Source organism: Staurois parvus, unplaced genomic scaffold, assembly GCF_062004578.1.
Source record: "Staurois parvus isolate SC_StPar_1 unplaced genomic scaffold, SC_StPar_1.0 ptg000188l, whole genome shotgun sequence".
NCBI classification, from domain to species: domain Eukaryota; kingdom Metazoa; phylum Chordata; class Amphibia; order Anura; family Ranidae; genus Staurois; species Staurois parvus.
The window spans coordinates 450,001-467,930 of record NW_028317984.1 but is presented as its reverse complement, the minus strand read 5'-3'; positions in this window follow the sequence as shown (position 1 = coordinate 467,930).

The window sequence follows — 17,930 nt, the reverse complement described above, 5'->3', positions numbered from 1 at the left end:
CTGTATATGTCAGATATTATTACGTTATTACTCATTTGGGATATTGTCTCTTTAAGATTAGAGTCTACTATTATTAATACCATTATACCGTATATAGCTTTTATTTTCACTTTTTATCTTTGTGCTTTTATATGTTTTTTATATGGATAATTGTCTTAATGCTGCCTTGGATTGTATTTTAAAATGTCTCATTCTGCACACATTTCTTTTACCTGTCTTCCATACCTGCACTTGTGGTTTGTCCCATCTGCTTAGCTCTTATCCATCCCCACTTTGCTGCTGTGTGTATTCACACAGATCTGTTCATTTCTCCCCACTTGAGCAAGCTGCCATGATCTTCTTTTTTGTTTCGGTCTCTCACAGTGTGAGAATAAATTCTGTCATTATTTAAACATTTTAAAACATTTTACATTTGTTACTTTCCCCAATTCACTTCTATTTCCTCTAGAAAACATTTTGCATAAAGCTGTTCTTTCTGTTTTGAGCCTAAGGTCATTGACATATATGTATCAGCCTGTCAGCCTGCGGATTGGTCATTTCAAAGTTGTTGCCACCCTTTTATTTAAAAAATAGGGTTTTTTTACTTAATGTCTATTCCTGTTTACTGGCTTTTAGCCACCAGTAATGTGACAGACCCAACCAGCACAGGGGCTTTTGGAGGGGACTAGGGTATAGCCTTCTGCCCACTCATTATAGCCTATGCAGAGAGCAGATCATTCTCTAATGATGGACAACAACGTGATGAACGTTGAGAGTAAAGCTTGCATTAATTCTCTTCATGGAAAGAGTGAGTGTTTCCTTCTGGAGTGGATGGAGGGTTGTGGTATTGATCTAGTGCAGGTTGGTGGTCAGAGGAAGTATGGTGGCCCTCATACGTACTGGGTTGGAGAAGCTCCTCTATTTGGGACAGAAATATTTATCAACAATCTCCCTCAAGAAATCTATGAAGATAAACTAATTCCACTTTTCAGACTGTTGTAATATTGTATGAGGTTTGTCTTATGATGGACAGATTATACAAGTGAAAGCAAACACCTGAAAGGCAGCATGTGTAATGGACTTTGTGTATTCAGGGGTGGGTTTGTTGCCAGGTTGTCTGCGATGGGCTCCCTGATTAATCAAAGCATTGTCTGAGTGCCTAGCTGTTGAATATCTTACTGTTCATTAGATCACTGTTAGCTGTTGGCTGTACTGTTGTGATAAAGCTCTTACCTAATCAGTGAGGAATGTTTAGCCCAAATTGTAATATTTGTTTTACTGTTCATGAAGGGATGGGCCCTATTTCTGAAGTGTATACAAACCTGTGTTTTTTATGTTCAATAAAGAGTTCCAGTTTGGCTTCTAAGCTAGTCTCGTCTAATCTTGGGTGCAATGCCTAGGTATAATATCTTGGTCCTGTGTTCCAGGGGTGAGGAAGTGGTTCTCTGATGGAATCACCCAATCTGGGTGACAGGTGTTCCATCACAAGAATAAAAACCATTCCTGTCCTGTATATGATTGTACTTGATAAAGCACGCAGGGCCTCTGAATCATGTTGTACACGCCCTCTTTGCTTCTTCCTAGCGGATGCCATGTTTGTTGAGGACGGCCGTTGAGGCTGCTGCTTTCCATCCTTACATGGTGGGTCTGGTTTCCTGTGGATGACACCTGTAGCTGGAATGTCATTTCCCTCTACGTCCAAGCAGCACTTCTCTTACTTGAATGTAAGTTTGGGCTTCTTGATCCACCTCCTCGTTTGTACACAATGTTTGGGGCATTTCAACCAATTTTTAGGTATTTTGTCAATGCATCCCTGAATAACCCAGAAGGCACCCTGGTTGAAAAAGGCTGCCTTATAGATACCAGTTTACCAGTTCATTGGGGAGGGAGTAACAACTGCAATGGGCAGGTAATGCAGCACATGCATGTTCCTTTCTCACAAAATCAAATGTGATAGTAATGCTTGCAATGCATATCCTTAGTGGCCCTTCAGTATATCAAGCCACTTAAACCTTTGTTTTCTCACAAAGGCCTTTCCCATGCCCTATAATTTGTAGAATCAGAATTGTTCCTATTGGATGAAAAATTCTGTATAAGGTGTTATTAGGTTTTTTCCTCCAAAAACTGATAACTGCAACATTTTATGTGGAAGGTTCAGGAGCAGAGGATTTAACACTAGATGAAGGGTTGTGACGCCACATCCAGTCAGTTCTAGTAAAGTAAATAATAAATCCTGTTAGTCCTGAAAGGTAAATAAGCATGCAGTTGAATGGCAGCAGTCAGGTAGGAAAGTGAAGGCATAGATCTATTTATGGGTGTGGTGTTTAATCTTATCTCTGGTCTACCTGTGAGGTTATTCCCCAGCACAACCCCCCTTTCCCAACACCTAACACGTACAACAGCTGTTTACCATGGAAAATTGGAACAGCACATGTACCTTAGACCTACCTAGGTAAGCCAGTGTATGTATGTGTGTGTGTGTGTGTGTATATATATATATATATATATATATACACATACACACACACACACAAGTGCCATTCAATAAATTAGAATATCATGAAAAGTTAATTTATTTCATTAATTTAATTAAAAAAGTGAAACTCATATATAGATTCAACACACACCGAGTGATATATTTCAAACATTTCTTTCCTTTAATTTTGATGATTAGGCCTTACAGCTATAATTTAGTAAACACAAAATTCAGTAACTCAGAAAACTGGAATATTTCATAAGAGCAATAAAAAAGGATTTTTAATAAAGAAATGTTGGTTTACTGAAAAGTATGTCCATGTACAGTATTTTATGCATTCAATACGTGGTCGGGGATCCTTTTGCATGAATTACTGCATCAATGCGGCGTGTCATGGAGGCAAACAGCCTGTGGCACTGCTGAGATGTTATGGAAGCCCAAGTTGCTTTGATAGCAGCCTTCAGCTCATCTGCATTGTTGAGTCTGGTGTCTCTCATCTTCCTCTTGACAATACCCCACAGAAAAAAAGTCTTTGTATATAAATAAATAAAACTAATAATATATTATTCTAAAAAATAAATAAAAATACCTAGATCAAGGGTTAGTGTTTGGGTCAAGGTCAAGGTCAAAGGTCGAGGTCAGTGTCAGGATTTTTTTTATTTTTAATTTAGTATCAGTTGCAAGATAAAAAAAAAAGCAAACTGTGCACTATTGTTTCTGGGCCGTACTACAGGTACAAGCAACAACTAACATACACATATGTTGCTCACAGTCTCCGCTCTAATTCATCCCAAAGGTGTTCTATCGGGTTGAGGTCATGACTCAGTGCAGCCCAGTCAAGTTTCTCCACCCCCAACTCGCTCTTCCATGTCTTTATGGACCTTGCTTTGTGCACTGGTGCGCAGTCATGTGGTGTGCTTTATACCCCTGCATCCGCTGCTTTGCATTGCACTTGGTGATGTATGTGGCAGTGTGCTTTACACCACTGCATCCGGCGCTTTGCACTTGCTGATATGAGGCTTGGATGCAGCTGCTTGGCCATGGAAACTGATTTCATAAAGCTCTCTATGCACTGCTGTTGTGCTAATCTGAAGGCCACGCGAACTTTGGAGGTCTTTAACTAATCGACTCTGCAGACAGTTGGTGACTTCTGCGCACTCTGTGCTTCAGCATGTGCTGACCCCACTTTGTCATTTTATGTGGCCTACCACTTCATGGCTGAGTTGCTGTTGTTCCCAGTTGCTTCCACTTTGTTATAATACCACTAACAGTTGACCGTGAAACATTTAGTAGCAAGGAAATTTCACGGTTGGACACAGGTGGCAACCTTTCACAGTACCAAGCTTGAATTCACTGAGCTCCTGAGAACAACCCATTCTTTTACAAATGTTTATAGAAGTAGTCTGCATGCCTAGGTGCTTGATTTTATGTATCTGTGGCCATGGAGGTGATTGGAACACCTGAATCACATGATTTGGAGGGCTGGCCCAATACTTTTGGCAATATAGTGTACCTATTTTCCAACAGGCTAGTTCTGCACAGACATCCTCAGCTCTGCAGTGTCCACAGACAGAGAGGTGAGTACCTCATAGTATGTGTCTATAGGGTTGATTTAATAAAGGCCAATAGACTGTTTACATTCCAAGGAAAGCTTCCTCAGAGCTTAGTGAATGAAAGTTCTGCTGATCTCCATCATCCAATCATTGGCAAGCAAAGTGCTGCTTTTTTCATTTTCCCTGCATGCGCCTTGGTATTCTTTGCAAACTATGAGGGAAATTCCCTTGCAAGGTGCAATTTCCCTTGCAAAGTGAGCAGCCTATTTTCCTTTAGTAAATCAACCCCCATGAGTCCATATCTGTTAATCCATGCCCATGGTATGTTTCCCAAACTTTGAGATGCATGGCATATGTGCGCTCTGCAGCACATGATTGAGCTCTGTAGCCCATTCCCTGGTGGCAAAGCTTTGTGGCATGCTATGTCTTTGCAGCAATGTCATGGCTGCTGCCAAAATTAGACATCAGCTGTGTTTGAGGTCAATGCAACAGCTACATTTCGCTATTGCATTGCTGATACTTTACATGGCCCACAGAGGTGAACTGTAAATCACCTATGTAGCAGTATCAGTATTATGTACTGATGTGGGCTTCACATGAATTAGAGTGAGAATGTCATGATTCCAGACTGTCCAACAGAAATAACTGGGACAAAACAACCTGATATTGTTGCATAATCATAAATATATCGTTCTCCTGGGAACTACATCAACTGTACAAGCTGTCCTATCAATAAAAAATGATTTGCAAAGCCCCTCTAAACTAGGGCTTGCTAGATATCTAGCTGATTAGTGTATTCTTAAAGACCAACTCCAAGATATTAACAGCTTCCCTCTGCAGGTGTTGTAAAAAAAAAAAAAAAAAAATCTATTCAAGTATCTATTTTACTTAGCTGAAATCATGGTCACGACAATCGTTTTTCTCTTTATTTCCTCAGGTCGGTCTTCAAATGTTGACATCACTGGCTGCACAATATGGACATTTCCTATTGGTAAAAGTGACACTTGCAGATGCCGGGTCCTCTCTAATAGACTCCAGAGGCAGGAGAACTTACAGGGGCTGTGAGGGAACCTATACCCAAGAAGATAACGAGCAGGGAAAAATGCCTGGTCCCCTAGGAAGGGAATTAGCTTGGCCCATAGAGGAAACTATGACTTTGATCCATTACACTACAGAATGACTTACGAAGAATAGTTTGCAATCAAGACTGAGGAGTAAATTGATGCACAATGCACTGTTTAAATTTTATTTTGGCTTTTAGGCTAGGTTGACATATGTGCGGGTGGTGTGGCTGAGGATCTGCAGGAAAATCCGTGCAGCCGCACCACCCACACAGAGGAATTCGGACCCGCGGGCAGGTGCCATTAGTTCTAATGGCACGCCACCCACACTGGAAAACACAACTGTACTGGGAACCGAGGTTCTCGTGCGGGCTGCGTTTTCAGAAAAAGTGCAGGGACTTCTTCCCTGCGTGTCACGGGGCATGGGAGTCCATTCAAATGAATGGGCTCTCATGCCCACGTAAAACGTGGCCCCAATATATGTAAACCAGGGCTAAGGGAGAAGTACAGCCAAAGCTCATTTGGCTGTATTTCACCTGTGGAACACGAGTGCAGTTCATTCTGCATTCCTGCAATGCGTTTTCAGCTGACAGCTTGTCCTTAACTTAAAATGAATAAACCATATATAATTTTCGAACATGTCCCAAGATCCACATGTGCTGGTCCCACGCACCCTCCAAAAGGGATATGTATTACAAGATTTTCATAAATAGTTGTAGTGATGTTATATATGTGGGTTTGTTTATTTTACTAAAATGGACGAGACATGAGGGGTTAGTTCCCACCCATGGAGTGGCTTAGGGATGCCCCTCATGTGATAAGCAGACACAACACCTCATTATTTAAGTGAGGATACAGGTAACATTCTTGTTAGCTCTAAGGAATAGGCAAGTCCTTGAAATGCGTTAGCCTGTTGTATGTCTTGCTATGGGAAGTGATAAACTGTGGACTGGATGGTGCTGTTTTTATATATATATTTGTCATTTGAGAGTATAATACTTATCACTTTTATGTGAATAAAAACCATGTGTTAAGGATAATGCACTAGGCCAGTGCGCCCTCTGTTTTGCTTTATGGTTACAGTGTTTCTGGACTTCCCCAGTCCTTTGAGGGTAGCAAGGCGAGAGTTAACCAAGAAAGCCAGGAGAAGAAGCCAACTGTTATCTTTGAGCCTGCTCTCAAGCGCAGGAGATTTTGTGTTTGTCATTGACTTGGTGACTGACAGTCACCGCTCTCTGCTCACAGCGGTGGTGAGAACTTCAGCGATCAGCAGTCATGTGATCACTGAGTTCTCACATTTATGCTGCATCCACTTAGGGAAGTATGATTTTAGAAAAAAACAAAGCCATACTTCTCTTTTAAAGTGTTTTTTTTTTATTAAAATAACAAACATGCTATACTCAGCTGCTCAGTGCAGTGGTATTGCACTAGCTGGTCCTCCTCTGCTCAGATCCTCTGCGATCCTGGCTCCTCCTTTCCTTTGTATGTCCCCATAGCAAGCCATTTGCTATGGGGACAAACTCTGCGTTTTCGCTCCTGCCCTGTGTGTCTATGGAGCTACGCTTAGCCCCCCCCCACTTCCTTTTCACCATACTTGATTGACAGCAGAAAAAGCCAATGGCTCCTGGTGCTGTTTCAGTCCCTGTGTGAAGAGGAAGCAAGGGGAGAAGAGATCAACACTGTGCACGACTGCATCCCTTCTCCACTCTCTTCCCCTTCACACAGGGAACTTAAAAATGTTTTTAGGTTTAGTATCACTTTAAGATATGTTTTTTTTTTCAGATTTAGTGTATTTGAGTAGCCTACAAGACTGAAATAATGGCTAATAAATGTTTCTATGTGTCATAACTGCAGAGGTATTCCATTTTGAACATGGAGTGGGAGCTCAATGGGCAGATACAGCACACTCTCAGATGCATTCTGCTTGCATTTGAGATCACATCATTCACTATTCATTGACAGATGCATCTGACCTGAATATGAACTTCTACAGTGCCTTGAAAAAGTATTCATACCCCTTTGAAATTTTCCACATTTTGTCATGTTACAACCAAAAACGTAAATGTATTTTATTGGGATTTTATGTGATAGACCTACACAAAGTGGCACATAATTGTGAAGTGGAAGGAAAATGAAAAATGTTTTTCAAAATTTTTTACAAATAAATATCTGAAAAGTGTGCATTTGTATTCAGTCCCCTTTACTCTGATACCCCAAACTAAAATCTAGTAGAACCAATTGCCTTCAGAAGTCACCTAATTAGTAAATAGAGTCTACCTGTGTGTAATTTAATCTCAGTATAAATACAGTAAAGTTTGTTAGAGAACATAAGTGAGCAAACAGCATCATGAAGGCAAAGGACCACTACACACCTGGTAAGAAAAAAAAAAAAAGACAAAAAAAAAAAGCACTTTTGTTTCTGGGCTGTACTATAGGTACAAACAACAAATAACATATATGATATCGCTGGAGAATTTATTTTGGGTTGTTCTTTGGTGGTAGGTTATGGTAGTAACAAGAAATACACAACTAAATGAAAAAAATTATTATTTTTTTTACAATTTTGGGCCAGTTTTCCTTTAATAATATGAAAAAGAAAAACCGGGAGATATCCATTATCATTTACCACCAAAATGAAAGCCCAATTTTTCCTGAAGAAAACAAGGTATAATTCACCTGGATGTACAAAGTAGTTGTGATGATATGTACAGTTTTACTAACACACGTCAACGTTGCAAAATTGTGCTTAGGCATTTAGATTTTTTTACCCTTAAAGCAATCCATTCAGCTGGCCAGAACCAACTCTTGTGGAAGTCTATTCCACATTTTCACAGCTCTTACTGTGAAGAAACCTTTTAATTTTTGGAGATTAAATCTCTTTTCCTGCAGACATAAAGAGTGCCCCCTTGTCCTCTGTAATGACCTCGGTGAATAGCTCTACATCGAGTTCACTATATGAACCACTGATGTATTTATACACCCTGTTCCAAATTATTATGCAAATGATATTTTTCTCATTTACCTAAATAATTGATGTAAATAACAGTTAGCATAATTCTCATGTTATCAACTATTAAGAGTACAATTCAAATTTTATTGAACAAACCTCCTAATGATAACAGTATTTTTTTTAAACATAGAAACCTACAATGCACTGTTCCAAATTATTACGCACAGCAAGTTTCAAAACACTTTATAGGTTGTAAAGAACTGAAAATTGTCATTTGTTGTGTTTGCAGCATATTTACTGAAATCAAAAGCTATTTCAATCAAACTTTTAACAACATTTTAATTTTTTTAAACATTTTAACAGGTCACGTTACATTGTAACATAGGACCCCTTATTTGATAGCAGCTTCACAAGTCTTGCATCCATTGAACTTGTGAGTTTTTGGACAGTTTCTGCTTGTATTTGTTTGCAAGATGTCAGAATAGCCTCCCAGAGCTGCTGTTTGGATGTAAACTTCCTCCCACCCTCATAGATCTTTTGCTTGAGGATGCTCCAAAGGTTCTCAATAGGATTGATGCCACACCATGACTTTCTCTCCTTTTATCCCCATGGCAGCCATTGATGCAGAGGTATTCTTTGCAGCATGAGATGGTGCATTGTCATGCATGAAGATGATTTTATTACGGAAAGCATAGTTCTTCCTTCTGTGCCAGGGAAGAAAGTGGTCAGTCATAAACTCCACATACTTTGCAGAGGTCATCTTTACACCTTCAGGGGCTCTAAAGGGGCCGACCAACTCTGTTCCCATGATTCCGGCCCAAAACATGACTCCACCACCGCCTTGCTGACGTTGCAGCCTTGTTGTAACAGGGTGGCCGTCCACCAACCATCCACTACTCTATCCATCTGGACCATCCAGGGTTGCACGGCACTCATCAGTGAACAGGACTGTTTGAAAATTAGTCTTCATGTATTTTTCTGCCCAATGCAGCCATTTCTGCTTGAGAGCATTGGTTAGTGGTGGCCGAATAGAAGGTTTATGCACAGTTGCAAGACTCTGAAGGACTCTACACCTTGATGTCCGTGGGACTCCAGAGGCACCAGCAGCTTCAAATATCTGTTTGCTGCTATGTAATGGTATTTTAGCAGCTGCTCTCTTGATCTGATGCATGGATCTGGCAGAAATCTTCCTCAATGTGCCTTTATTTGCACGAACCCGTCTGTGCTCTGAATCAGCCACAAATCTCTTAATAGTGCGATGATCACGCTTATGTTTTCGGGAAATATCTAATGTTTTCATACCTTGTCCAAGGCATTGAACTATTTCACTCTTTTCGGCAGCAGAGAGATCCTTTTTCTTCCCCATATTGCTTGAAAATGGTGCTCTGCTTATTAATATGGAACACCCTCCTTTAGTAGTTTTTCCTTAAATTGGGCTCACCGGCCAATCTAATTTTCACAGGTGTCCGAGATTGTTTTCAGTGATCAAAAGAGCCCTGACACACAATGCCATCCATGAGTTAAACTGAAAAACAAAATATTTAATCTTTGTGACACTTAAATAGAATTTGCATAATAATTTGGAACACGGTGTACATGTTGATCATATCCCCCTTAATCTCCTCTACTCAGGAGAGAATAAATTCAGTTCCTCTAATCTTTCCTCAAAGCTGAGCTCCTTCATGCCTCCTATCAGTTGGGTTGCCCTTCTCTGTACTTTCTCCAGTTCCCCAATGTTCTTTTTGTGAATAGGTGCCCAAAACTGAACTGCATATTCCAGATGAGGTTTTATTAATGATTTGTACAGGGGTAAAATGAAATCTCTGTCTGGAGTCTATACCTCTTAATACAAGAGAGGGTTTTGCTCGCTTTAGAAACCGCAGCTTGGCATTGCATGCCTTTAAGCTTGTGATCTACCAGAACCCCCAGATCCTTCTCGACCATTGATTCCCCCAGTTGTACCCCTCCTAGTATGTATGATGCATGCATATTCTTAGCCCCCAAGTGCATAACCTTACATTTATCAACATTAAACCTCATTTGCCACATAGTTGCCTAATTAAACAGTGCACTGAGGTCGGCTTGTAAGTTGGAGACATCCTCTGAAGTTCCTCCACCCCAAACTCGCTCATCCATGTCTTTATGGACCTTGCTTTGTGCACTGGTGCAAAGTCATGTTGGAACAGGAAGGGGCCATCCCCAAACTGTTCCCACAAAGTTGGGCGCATGAAATTGTCCAAAATGTCTTGGTATGCTGACCCCTTAAGAGTTCCCTTCACTGGAACTAAGGGGCTAAGTCCAACCCCTGAAAAACAACTCCACAACATAATCCCCCCTCCACCAAACTTTACACTTGGCACAATGGAGTAGGGAAAGTACCGTTCTCCTGGCAACCGCCAAACCCAGACACATCCATCAGATTGCCCGAGAATCGTGATTGGTCACTCCAGAGAACACGTCTCTACTTCTCTAGAGTCCAGCCGCAGCGTGCTTTACACCACTGCATCCGACACTTTGCATTGCTCTTGGTGATGTAAGGCTTGGATGCAACTGCTCAGCCATGGAAACCCATTCCATGAAGCTCCCTGCGCACTGTTGTTGTGTAAATCTGAAGGCCACACGAAGTTTGGAGGTCTTAAGCTATTGCCTCTGCAAACAGTTGGCGACTTCTACGCACTGTGCACTTCAGCATGTGCTGATCCTGCTTTGTCATTTTACGTGGTCTACCACTTCGTGGCTGAGTTGCTGTTGTTCCCAGTTGCTTCCACTTTGTTATAATACCACTAACAGTTGACAATGGAATATTTAGTAGCAAGGTGCTTGATTTTATAAACCTGTGGCCATGGAGGTGATTGGAATACCTGAATCCAATGATTTGGAGGGGTGTCCCAATACTTTTGGTGATATAGTATATATACACTGGAATTTATGCAGCTTTACTTGCAATGGCAGTGATCAGCGACTTATAGTGTGACTGTGATGGTGTGGAGGGCAATCTGGCACTAACAGACACTGGCTGAGAGGGACACTAACTGACTGACTCTGACGTCGCTAGTGACAGTAATACAGTGATCAGTGATATTGTACACTGTACTAATAATACTGGCTGGGAAGAGGTTAACTTTGCCTAACAAATGTAATGGGTGCTGCTTTTACTACCTGTTTTTCAGGGAGAAGAAAAAGCCGGATCGCTGTACTCTGTGTTTTCAAAAACATAACTCTTTGCTGTGATTGGTCCCAGCCAATCAGCAGGTTTCAGCCAAAATCATTTGTCAGAAACCTGCTGACAGACTCATGCTGTGCCCCCAAAGCCAGGAAGTTCACTGCAACATATGGGTACTAGGTTGTGTTGCCAACAAAATCTGCTAACAATGAATGTAGTGTTAGCAGGCAGCAAATGCTTAAAATGTTGAATTGTTTCCAATTGTCTTTTGTTTGTTTTACTTTAGTTTGTGCAGTTTATTAGTTGATGCATTCTAGACAATAGAATTAACCTTTTGTTTTTGGTAAATTTTTATTTATAATTTTGGGGTCTATTGTTTTCATGTTTAAAAAGATAGCATACATACCTCATAAAATGTGCTTGGATTTATCTAAATAAGTTTCGTGCACAGAACAATCAATCATTTCTAAAAGCTTACCACAAACATTATTTCTCTCAAAAATCAGCTGGCAGAGCAGCAAGGCAAAAATCAAGGACCAAGTAAACTTACCACCAACAGGAACACAAATGGTAATACAAATCTAACAGAGCTTCTGATTGTTGCCTACTGTAAAAAACAATTTTGGTTTTAGATGTACTGTAACTTAAAAAATGTAAACATAAGCCCTCTCCACTCTGTTTATCCTGCATTAATAGCTTCCAGAGGCCCACATTTCAAAGGGGGAAACAGCAAAAAAAAAAAAACTATGTGCAGACAAGACAAAACTAATACCTTATAATGGTGCCAAAATTACATCACCAATCTTGTCTCCAAATATCCCCCAAATCATACTCTCCGCTCCTCGCACGACCTCCTGCTCTCTAGCTCCCTTGTCTCTTCCCATGCTCATCTCCCGGACTTCTCCAGAGCTTCCCCCATCCTCTGGAACTCTCTACCCCAATTTATCAGACTATTTCCTACTCTGCTCACTTTTAGGTGATCTCTGAAAACCTATCTCTTCAGGGAAGCCTATCCTGCCCTCAGCTAATAATGGAATCTTCTACTCCTCCTACCTGTCCATCCCCCACAATTACTACATTTTGTACCACTAGCCCCTCCCTCTTAGATTGCAAGCTCCAAGGAACAGGGCCCTCCTATCCCTCTTGTATTGAACTGTACTGTTGCAGTTTTTTCTCCCGTTATATTGTAAAGCACTGAGCAAACCGTAGGCGCTATATAAATCTTGTATAATAATAATAAAATCATACTGTCTATTCAACATGACATTAAGCCTGGGTTCACATTTATGCAGTGCGGTATATCGCATGTGATTTGCACAGGAACTGCACGGCATTCTTATGCAAATCACGTGATTTGTGTGCAGTGCGATTGGAGCCATACATTTTTTTTGGTCCGCACTAGAATCGGATCGCATAGGTATTCACACCTATGCAATCCGATTCTGCACATCGCACCGCATTTTGCAGACCGATTTCGGGGTGTTGTTAACGTAACATACACACCCGCAGCGGTTCGCATGAACGGTGTGCGATTTTGATGCGTTGCGGAATTCGCACAGAATATATTGCGAATTCCACACTGCATGAGTGTGAACCAGGGCTGAGAGAAAAATGACTAAATATGACATGCATATGAAATATGATTTTGGTATTACTCCATCCACTCCACTAGCAATGTCAGTGTTTCTAGTTGTTGGGGGGGGGGGGGGGGGGGACCAACTGTGCAAGGAGGCAATGAAAATGCTCAATAAACGCAAACTTGGTTAAGCATTGACTTAACTTTCTGCCTTGTAATGGACATTCTCAGAAATAACAGCTTGTGTAATAGCGATACTTATTTACCATATATTTTCCTCTCACACTACACACCTGTCTTTTATCCCCTCCCTACGTCTGGCAGAGCATTAACTATATAAACATAGCCCTTGCCCTGAAATTGAATGACGCAGAGTTTTGAGTTTGGAAAATTAAATAGTTTGGTTTAGAACAGACCTGGGGCTGGAAAAAAAATTTTCTTGAGGGGTGAGGCAGGAGTATAGCATTATTCTATACTTGTGTTTGTTAAATGCTACGTGTAACACAGAACAAAATGCGAAAGTTTGTAGATTGTATTTGATCACTTCTTTTAACAGTATGGTGGGGGCTCACAATGTGATGGTTATACGTAAGTTACTTTACTTGGTGATGCAACACACAGCAGTTCTGCCATCTTCTTAATTTTACCATCCACCTATTTTTTCCAGCTATGTTATTTTGAAAATCGGCGCATACTGCCAATGTTTCTGTAGATTTTACACGGCGTGCCAACTTTTGTTTTTGGAATTGGGGTTTTACTTACACTCTGATAGATGCTTCTCTGTACTTACTGTACAAATTCAATCAGTACACTTCCTTCTCTAATCGGCCAATTATAGCCTAGTTGATGCTTTTAATGCAGGTGCCTACTCAATAATGTGTTATTGTACTGAATTGTATTTTGGTGTCATGCATCTTCAAACACTTGGCTGGTGCTGTACAGAGATTGCAATTTCTGCTTAGTAATTTTTCCCCTGGTGTGTGTGTCACATTCCCCTTGTGAGTGGCATATACTGTATACCAACGAAGACAGGTGCTAGCCAGCATGTGGAATTTAAGTTAGAGAACCTGTCCGAAAGATGTGTTCAAATTTGCTGGACACATACCCTTCACTAGGAAATGATTCCAGGTGCCACAAGCAAGGACTGATAGTCTTTGAGGACTTTGCAAAATAAGGTATGGGCAGCACGGCAAGGGGGCAGATGTAGTGGGGGCTCAGCTACTGAGTTCCCCCTGCTCAGTCCACGGGCAGAACGAAAACAGCTGCCACTGCATGGGGAGAAAGAATGGCTGTCTGTGTACCTTACCAGGATCACCACCCACTCTGTTCTCTTCCCATTGGCTGCAACAGAAAACCAATCACAGGGCAGATGAGAGAGACCATGGAACATGTAGTCCCAGCAGACAGGTGGCCCCATAGCAAGTCGAGGGGAGAGAGAACACCAGGACATGTGTGGGAAGCTACTGCAGGACTTAGTGGGCCCAGGCCAGATCAGAGGCCAGGGAAGAGGGGCCACAAATTGCTGACAAGAGAGTCAACCCTGCAGGCAAGCAGGTCATGGGATCATGAGCGGCAGGGCTTCCTCAGAGGGACCGAGAGAACAAGGGGGCCTCCCAACTGAGAAACTACCTTTTCGTCCTGCTAAGACTGCAGACCGGGTGAGAGGGTTCCATAAACCAGACCATTACAAGTTACTAGTGATTCTGTTGTTTTCAGTTGCTTCAGTTCAGTACACCTTGCAACACAGTTTGCCATTTGAGACACAGACTTCCTAGCTCATTCAGTATTGAGGCCTACTGTTTTAGTGTCTCCCCATTGCTCTGAACGCAGGAGTTTTGCTGCTGCATGTGTGTCCTTGCAGGCAGGAATACTGTTAGTATCTTGTCTCAAACCCCTTCCAGCTGTAAAGGAACTTCTTCATCAGGCGAATTCCCCAACTATAGGAATCCAATTCTACTGAAGTCTATTCCCATTCCTTTTTTAACCTTAACAATTCTGGCCTTCATGTTCCGTGTTAAAGAGAACCTCCCCAGTCTTTTTACCACCAGTCTAAGGGGGAGCTTTCTTACTACTGTACACTTCTAAGGAAATCCTGTTTTTAAACAAAAGAACTTCAACTCTTTAGTGCACCAACTAGGGCCCCATCAAGCGTGCAGAGGAATTTGTTTCTGTGCTTGGGAGTAATACTAAAGAGGGTGATATGTAAATCCAATTTGAGAGTTAAACCCTATTTCTAGTCATTGAGAACTCATAAGTGAGTTAGCCTGACTTCTGTTTATTATCTATTTCATCTCACTTTGGGAAAGAAACATCTCAGTGCTGAAATTAATGTTTAAACTTTGGTCCTGCAGGACGATTGGGTCTATGTAAAGTAGTACTGTGTATGTTCCCTATGACTAAATTTTTCAGAGTGACCATCTTACACAATGACAGAGATTTTTTTCAATGGGAACGTGGGGGAATCTCCGGCATCTCCAGAACTGAATATATGTAATGGCAAGGGATGGTGGAGTGTGCTGGAGGGTCTATTGTAGCTGGCTGCTGGGGGATCTATTGTTGCTGGGGGTCTTATGTTGCAGGTGGTGATCTACTGTTGAGGGATATATGGATGCTGGCGGGTCTATTGATGCTGGCTGCTGGGAGATCTATTGTTGCAGGGGAAATATTTTGATGTGGGGGGTCTACTGTTGTTGAGGGGATTTATTGTTACTAGATGGGCAATTGTTGCTGAGAGGGATCTACTGTTGGAGTTATCTATTGTTGCTGGCTACCAGGACATCTGTTTCTGGGGTGCTTTCTGCTTTTTGTTACTAGGGAGGTATATTCTTGCAGGGAGTCTACTGTTGCTGAGGGGGAATCTATTGTTGCTGGGTTTCTTACATTGCTGTGTGTAAACTGTGATTATTTGTTTTTCACAGACAGGGTAGGGGTATTTTCCACTTGTGCTCTTATTTGTGGTTGCTGTGATTTTCATCCAGCCAGGTGTGTCCGAGGAGCTGAGGTTGTTCTTGGAGTCATGGTACAGAACAGGGAACCTTCCTTCGGGGGTGGCGCTGCACAGAGATAAGCGAATAACAGCACAGCCAATTGTAAAATCACCAGAGGTATTGCACAGCCAGAAGGGGACTGTATTCGGGCATGATGTTCTGTAAGTGATGCAGCATGTTACTTGAAGAAGTTTATTCAGTAAATATTGTTTGATAAACAATTGCCTGGTCTGAATTCTTATAAAGGGATCAAATGTATTCATGATTTATATGGAAGACCTGGGAGTTAAAAGCAAGCCATATTTAACCCTTTGGGCTATAAAAAAAAAAATCTAATGTGGTTATGTGTCTACAGGTAAACATTCTAGTCAACCTTTATGCTTGGAGAAGAAAGGTGTAACAAGGAGTAGCAGCCAACCAGCTGTGGAAGCAGTAATAGTGGCAGGTGATGGGGAACTTGGTTGTGGTGGAACAGGTAGTACTTCAATTAGTGGCACAGCCTTCATATTGAAGCCCACTGTGGTACAAGCTTGTGGTCAAAGTGTGCAAGGCTTTGCAAAAAAGACCAATGCCTTCCCTGTATGCCCAAGGGTGTATTTTGTCAAAACAAGTGGAGCTGAGGACATACTCGGACATATCCACTGTCAGCTGTCATCACGTAGCCCATCCAGGCTTGAGCAAAGATCCTGACTTTACTGTCACAATTCAGATACTTGGACCAGCAGCTGGCTCAGCCTCTCACAGAGCCTGAATCAGCCCCATCCACAGCCCGGCGCTGCAGTGAGCACTGAAGGGGCAGAGCAGAGAGCCAGTGAGCGACAGTCATCTCTCTCTGTTCAGAGATAGGGAGAACTGAGCGATCAGGGGTGTCTGATTGCTAGGTTCACAAGGTAGAGCTGGCGGGGGACAGCTGCAGCTGGGATCAGTGCTTCAACCATCTTGGTATGTGTTTTTTTTTTTCGCTATTCTTGGAACTTTATTACCCGCTTCCCATCCTCCCTATAGCAGAAATACTGCTACAGCGTGGCACGGGTGCGCAAAATCACGTATATATACACACACGATCATACATTTCTGGGTAGGGGTGGCGTGCACCCTACCTACGCCGCCATGGCTGTCAATCACCAGGTCCCGAACGGTAATTACTCGCCAGCGCCCAGTGATTTCCGAAGAGCTCCGATAGGGAGGATGACTGTATTATTTACTAACAATTCTCCTCCCTGTCCGCTCAGGCACACTGCTCACTGACACAGCCCTCTAATAAAATACTCCCAGCACAGTGTTAACCCTTTGATGATCGCCCCCCATGTTAGCCCCTTCCTGCCCAGTGCCATTAGTGCAGTGCTTTTTTTTTTCATACTGATCACTGTATTGGTGTCATTGGGGATGTCAGTGACAGCCAAATCAGTTCCCCCCAGTGTCAGAATGTCCGCTGCAGTCCTGCAATAAGTAGCCGATTGCCACCATTACTAGTAAAAATAAAAAAATCCCAGTATATATACCACCTTTTGTAAATGCTATAACTTTCATATAAACCAATTAATTTACATGTATTGGGATTTTTATTTTAGCACAGACACGTAGTACAATACATTTTGGTCTAACATTATGATGAAATTTGATTTTTTTAAAAAATTTTTTACTGGACATGTTTAATAGCGAAAAGTCAAAGTTTTATTTAATCTCAAAATTTTTATTTTTATAGCGAAAAAAAAACAAAAAAAAATGCACAAGCGAACAAATACCACCGAAAGAAAGCTCGATTCATGGGAAAAAAAAGGCGCTGTAAATTTCATTTGGGCGCAGCGTTGCAGGACCATGCAATTGTCAGTTAAAGTAACGCAAAATATAGCCTGGTCAGGAAGGGGGGTAAAACTGTATTGAAACCCTACCAAGTGTTTTTTGGTATCTGTTCAGTAAGTGCACAAATTACTGTTAATCCTGCCAGAAATCCATTCCTGTTCTGTGCATAAACCACAGGCAGTAGTGAACTACCAAAAAGGAATGTTTGTAGAAAGTCTTGAGATCTTAATCTGTAGGGGATAGAAGTACAACAATCGCAAGCTAAATCAAGAGGATTGATGTTTTGAGGGTACGGCGTTTGCTGGTTCCCTACCCCTGCCTTCCGTATTAATGCCAGCTAGAGGCAATTCTGGACGTGGTGGTTCTCTTGGCCCATTGTCCT